We start from the raw sequence: 7,101 nt of genomic DNA, 5'->3' as shown, positions 1-7,101 counted from the left end.
TGTGCTTTTCCCAGTTCTATGCTGAACACCAGCTGTGTTTACATAATGTATTTAACCAGATCAGCTAAAGACCTAGCAACTGCAGGTGCATACCATCTAATAGAGTTTTTAAAAATAAAATATATTTTGATTTTGATTTGTTCATGCTGGTTCTTCTGTAATAATAGTGTAAAAAGGTGACCATTAATTTTCCCACTAGATTTTTCTTTCCACAAATGGTTGCTTTCTTTCTGCAAAAAAAGGTTAGAATTTGAGCCAAGTATGGAATTTCCAATTTTGGAATGTATAAACAGTATCTATTTATTATTAAATTTGCATGCCACCCAACCTTTCCCCCCTCCCCAGTTGGGTTGCTCCCAACAATCAAAGATAATACAATATTATATTTAAAAGAAAGGGAAAAAAGACTAAAACTGGCAACAATGAAAGATACAAGGGATCCCACTTTCACTTACCAAAGGCCTGGATGAAGAGCCAGGTTTTCATGGCCTTTCTAAATAACAACAGAGTTGGGGCCCTTTGGATCTTGAGGAACCTCATTCCAAGGGATAGTTACTGTTACAGAGGGTGCCACTTTGGGGATCCTGATAGATTGCATTATTTAACTGAAGGACCCTGGAATTTGCCAATCCTGCAAGTCTGAATCGGCTGGCTATATACACACAAAATACAGCACATATCTGTCAGTGAATGAAAACAGTCACAGCCCATTTTACAGAATTCATATCAAATGGTGAGTCTAAAAAAGATGATGTTTGGCCAGTAACCGGATAGCATGTACTGTAACAAGGAAGCACAGTATCAGTGTTTGGACTATCTTTGCAACAGGGCCTCCACTTCTACTCTCAACCCTAGCACAGAAAATTTACTTATTCTTTGACTGTTATATAATCTTCATCCCATACACACCTATCAAACAAAGTCCACTCAGATGAGTTTTTTTAAATTGTTACTACAATATTGAATTAAATAATAAACTCAAAAGCACACGATCTCCCCAACTGATCTGATCTCATATCTGATCTCGTATCTTAATTCTCACACCATAAATTATTTTCCACATTTGGTGATCTCCCACAACCACCCTTAAGCCTCCCTTATTGATGTGCCTTTATAATCAATTGACTTGAAGAAAGTTCCTGAAAAGTATGCCCAGTTCCTGAAAAGTATCAGTACGTTCTTTTCTTTGCAGAAGGAATGAGTGCATGTAATGAAATATCATCCAAATAGACTATGCAGCATTTCAGAAACCCTGAAATACATATTTAACACAGCTTCCAATTGAAATGTGTAGATATCTGTTCATGATAACTGGTTATCCTCTCCATCTGTGATTGTTTCATTGATTGGTGACCAAAGCTTAATCAAAAGAATTAGGCAATTCCTTGAAGTTAGGCAAATCACAAAAGACAGACCTGCAGCTGCATTGAAAAGCAGGTCTATTTCTCTGCCATGCACAGAAAAATTATAAATGAGAAATGTACCTGAAAAAAGATTAATGGGTACTATATCCTATTATGGGTACTATATCATTCATTTCATTTCATTTCATTTATTAAATTTTTATACCACCCCTCTCCCGAAGGACTCGGGGCGGTGAACAAGCAGGATTAAAAAACATACAATATAAACATTAAAATACTTTAAAACATAATTAAATCTATATTGGCTTCCACCAATTTAAAACCCCTTACCCATAAAATTAATCAATTAAAAAATTTTAAGCCAGCCCAGCTTGCTGAAATAAAAAAGTCTTCAGAGCCCGGCGAAAGGTCCGGAGGTCCGTGATCAGTCGTATCTCTGGGGGTAGCTCATTCCAGAGGGTGGGTGCCCCCACAGAGAAGGCTCTTTCCCTGGGAGTCGCCAGCCGACATTGACCGACGGCACCCTGAGGAGACCCCCTCTGTGAGAGCATATTGGCCGGTGGGAGGTTATCGGTGGCAGAAGGTGGTCTCGTAAATAACCGGGCCCTAAGCCATGGAGCGCTTTGAAGATGAGAACCAATACCTTGAAGCGCACCCAGAAACCACCGGAAGCCAATGCAGCTCCCGCAGGAGAGGTGTTACGTGGGAGTGCCATGTCGCCCCCAAAAGTACCCGCGCGGCTACATTCTGCACCAGCTGGAGCCTCTGGGTGCTCCTCAAGGGGAGCCCCATGTAGAGAGCATTGCAGTAGTCCAGGCGGGAAGTGACGAGGGCATGAGTGACCGTGCATAAGGAGTCCCGATCCAAAAAGGGGCGCAACTGGCGTATCAGGCGAACCTGATAGAAAGCCCCCCTGGCTACGGCCATCATACGCTCATCTAAAATCATTATAAAATCATTATAAATAGATAAATCATTATAAAATAGATAAAAGGAAATAAGGTAAAGGTAAAGGTTCCCCTCGCACATATGTCCTAGTTGTTCCTGACTCTAGGGGGCAGTGCTCATCTCTGTTTCAAAGCTAAAGAGCCAGCGCTGTCCAAAGACGTCTCAATGGTCATGTGGCCAGCATGACTAAACGGCAAAGGTGCACGAAATGCTGTTACCTTCCCACCAAAAGGGGTCCCTATTTTTCTAATTGCATTTTTTACGTGCTTTCAAACTGCTAGGTTGGCAGAAGCTGGGACAAGTAATGGGTGCTCACCCCGTTACTTCAAACTGATTACTTCAAACTGATTTAACACTTTTCAGGGATGCATACATACCATTACATAAGACAGTGACCACACTATAATTTTTCATATTTATATTTACTGTTTACTTCATGCACTGAATCTGCTAGATGATTGAATTAATAACTCCTTCCTAGATTTTAATTTGATATGTAGTTTAAGATGGGGAATTTTATGCTAAATCTTTGGAGCATTTTATTCAAACTGTAGACCACTATGATTCAGAACGAAAGTCAAGGTATGTGGCTGCCCAGACTAAAATGGTGTCTAAACACTGTAACATTACCACAAATTGATATAATTCTACTCTTGGTGCCTAGTTAACAATGAAACTATTTGATATTCCCTCATCTCCTCCTGATGAATCATAATGTGTGTTTGTAGAATTTTTTTACATTGGTCAAGAACCATTATAACTAAAGTTTGAGAAGAATCGTTTACCCCCCAAAAGGCTAACAGAGAGAAGAATTTCTAAATGTGATTGTGTAAATACTTAACTGTAAATTAAGATTTAAATGACTGAGACTGGATATTTATTTATGCCAACTACACTGAGTATACCTTATTTTGAGGAGATCTGGAGGATTGTGCTGTAAGCCTTCCTATTCTGGCCTGATAATTTTTATTTTCTATAGATAGTAGACCTATACATAGGTTGAGGGTCAATCTTGAGTCTAAAAAATTAACAAAATATTTTAAAGGCCATAAATATGGCCATCAGAGCCCTATTAAAGATCACTGAAATGCTATGACAGCTATAATCATACTTCCTGGTTACTCTTCAGCTAAACTCTTCTGGAAATCCTATAGTTCTGTTGCTATATTCCATTCCAAAATTTTACTTTAAAAGAATAAGGGAGACATGGGTGTAACAGAGGTAGTAATTCTCCAACTTCAGCTTCCTTTAATAACATTTGAACCAAAGTTTAGTGGCAGTTTCAGGATAGAAAGAACTTACAATACTATACACTTGTATAGATATTATACTAGTTTAATTGCAGTACATCAAACCTCAGTAATTATAGTTTGCTAGTTACTCTGTCTCTTTTACACACACCTGGCATACATAGATGCACAATTCCAGTGAGATGCCAAAGCTCTAAAAAGGAGCAATGATTGTTAAACCAGGTGAAATCTATAAACTTCAGCTGTGTCTTTTTAAATGATAGAACCTTAAATCAACAGATTATATATTCAGTTTCTTTATCACAAGAAGAACCTGTATCAAATTTACAATTAATTAAATAAAACCATTGTTTCAGTCTGGAGGCTTGTAAAAAGAAACATGGAAATAGCATTGCATACTTTCTATGATTATAAGCTTCCTTTTTATGAGTCATGAGAGATTCACACTTTTGCATTTTTTCCTACTTCTCTCCACTTCTTGTGTCTATTTTCATGTACAATAATAAAAAATTTAACTGATCTTTAAGACATCAGTGACACTGTTGAGTACTCACGATTGGTAGATCTTTCTAAAATTATCTTTAAACTGAATACTTATAAAGAATATGAAAAGTGATCATGCTATAGTGATCATGCTAAGTGATATATTCAAGCTGGTCTTTTTTTATATATTTCTTACTAAATACGCTACTAAATGCAGTAGAGGTAAGCACCATGCAAAATGATTGAAACAAGTAATTAATAATACATCCCTCCGAGCATAAGACATTCAAATGGACAAGTACTCAGACTCAATCCATCCAAGACCGAGTGGCTGTGGTTTCCGACATCCCGATATAGTCAGTTGGTGCCATCACTGACTATTGGGGGCGAGTCATTGGCCCCCACGGAGAGGGCTCGCAACTTGGGAGTCCTCCTGGACTCACAGCTGTCTTTAGAAGAGCACTTGACGGCTGTGGCCGGGAGGGCGTTTTATCAGGTTTGCCTGATTCGCCAGTTGCGTCCCTTTCTGGATCGGGACTCGTTAAATACGGTCACTCATGCCTTCATCACTTCCCGCCTGGACTACTGCAATGCTCTCTACATGGGGCTCCCCTTGAGGAGCACCCGAAGGCTCCAGCTGGTCCAGAATGCGGCCACGCAGGTGGTTATGGGAGCGACGGGGTGCTCCCATGTGACCCCCTCCTGCGCGATCTGCACTGGCTCCCGGTGGTCTTCCGGGTGCGCTTCAAGGTTTTGTTTACCACCTTTAGAGTGCTCCATGGCTTAGGACCGGGGTATTTACGAGACCGCCTTCTGCCACCAGTAGCCTCTCACCGACCAATACGCTCCCATAGAGAGGGGCTCCTCAGGGTGCCGTCGGCCAAACGGGGGAGAGCCTTCTCTGTGGGGGCACCCGCCATCTGGAATGAGCTCCCCCCGGAGATACGGAGGATCCCGGACCTGCGCGCTTTTCGCCGTGCCATCAAAACATTTCTTTTCCAGCAGGCCAACCTGGCCTAACCTCTCTTTTAAACTTTTTAAAATTTTAAAATTCTTCAATTTTAAATTTGTCTTATGAATTTGCGGTGTTTTAAATTTTGTTTTCTGGGCCAATTATTTAATTGTATTTTAATGCTTTTTTAACATTTGTATTATATGTATTTTATCTGGCTGTTCACCGCCCTGAGTCCTTCGGGAGTAGGGCGGTATACAAATTCAATAAATAATAATAAAATAATAATAATAATAAAGTATGGACCTAAATTCATTTATAGACCTAAATGAATTCGAAAGCCAGGATGCCCTAACTGTTTTGGTTGCCATGCACCATATTGTTAAATCATGGGTATTTGAGAAAGGTCTCACCATAAGATAGAAGTAAAAAGGAAGAATAGAAGTAAGCATGGCTTCAGATACTAGATCCATACAATATAGGGCTTTATAATGCAAGTTGAGCACTACAAATTGGGCCAGAAGTACAGTTAAAGCTGGTGAAATATTTCAGAAGAGTACAGTGTTCAAATTCAGTTAAAGCCCTTGCTAATCTTTTAAAACTATGTACTTTTTAGCAGCCACTTATTGAATGAAAAATGTCTCATTAAAAAAAGTTAGGAAAGAAGATCAGACAAACTTAAAGTAGATGTATAAAGTATATAAATATACTTTAAAATATATTAAAAATAGATTTAAAGCATATACAATAAAACAGTCAAACTGAAAAGCAGGTTATAAATATTTGATATAACTTTTCAAAATCTATCATGTTGCATTCTCTTACAAATGTAACCACAATATGGGTGCACCATAGATTTGTAAAAGGCATTACAATGTTGACAGCCTCATTTCCCTTTAATAAGGATGCCTAAAATAAAAATTGCTTTCTGACACCTTCTCTGAGCGATCCATTAACTTGGATGAACTTGAATCCATTAACTTGGATTAACCCCATGAACTTTTTTCTCGTTAGTTAGTTAACTCAGGCTCTAGCTGTATATATAAAGTTAGGCAGTTTTCTCCAATGTGTATAACTTACACTTACCTAAACTCAATTGTATTTGCCCTTTGCTTGTATTTGTGTGCGTATGCCACTTTCAAATTAGTCCTGACATCTCTTATCTTCCTGGGTAAGTGTGCACTTTTGATTGCAATATCTTGGTAGTGGTTTGTCAGTGCCTCCTTACTGGGGCTGAGAGAAATTAACAGGTCCAAAGACACCCAACTGGATTCATGTCCAAGGTGAGAATCATTATAGCCTGGTTTCTAGCCCAGTGACTTTAACTACTACACTAAATTGGATCTGTTGGTTGTTGGAAAGCATTCTGGAATAAGATCCTTCTGGGTAATTTCAGTCAATTTTGACCTTACAATCCTGAATAGTTTGATTACATCCAACAAATTTCCAGCTCACTGCTTATTTCAAAATTAAGGCAATTTAGGAAGGTTCCTGTATCCTTATTTCCTCCATTGAGGGAAAAAAAATCCCTCTGTTATTTTAATATTCTATGCTTTCTGTTTTTAATCAGTAACAATCTTTAAAAGGACAAATCCTCTAATCCATAATCCTTTAATTTATGTAAGAGCCTTTTCTTAGGAACTTTATCAAGGGCTTTTTGAAAATACAAGTCTGCAGTAACTGCAAGCGCTCCTCTATGCCTAATGAAGTTCAAAAAAGTTGGTAAGACAGAATTTATTTTTGCAGAAACCATGTTGATTTTCTCTCAATGTTGTTTTTTCTTCTTAATGCCTAGCTTTTCTTTTGTGCAATTTCCACCAATTTTCTAGAAACAATTTTCTAATCTACAAATTTCTGAATCAATTCTAGATCTCTTTTAGAAACTGATATAACAATACCTATTGTCTAACTCAATTTTAGATGCTTTTTTTTTTTTTTTTTTGCTTTCAGGCAGTGGTATCAACGTCTGCAAGAATTGTCAAAAGCAGAGAGAGATTTTATCACGCTTCCATGATTGTCATTTTGGCTTTTTGATACTACCACCTCCCCATAGGTTGGAAGATTAGCAATTTCCAAACTGAATTCTTTGAGAATTCTTGGTTGG

The sequence above is a fragment of the Pituophis catenifer genome, unplaced genomic scaffold (genome assembly GCF_029215685.1).
Source record: "Pituophis catenifer annectens isolate HBS135680 unplaced genomic scaffold, rPitCat1.0.hap2 SCAF_3, whole genome shotgun sequence".
NCBI lineage: Eukaryota > Metazoa > Chordata > Lepidosauria > Squamata > Colubridae > Pituophis > Pituophis catenifer.
This window is presented reverse-complemented; position numbering follows the sequence as displayed.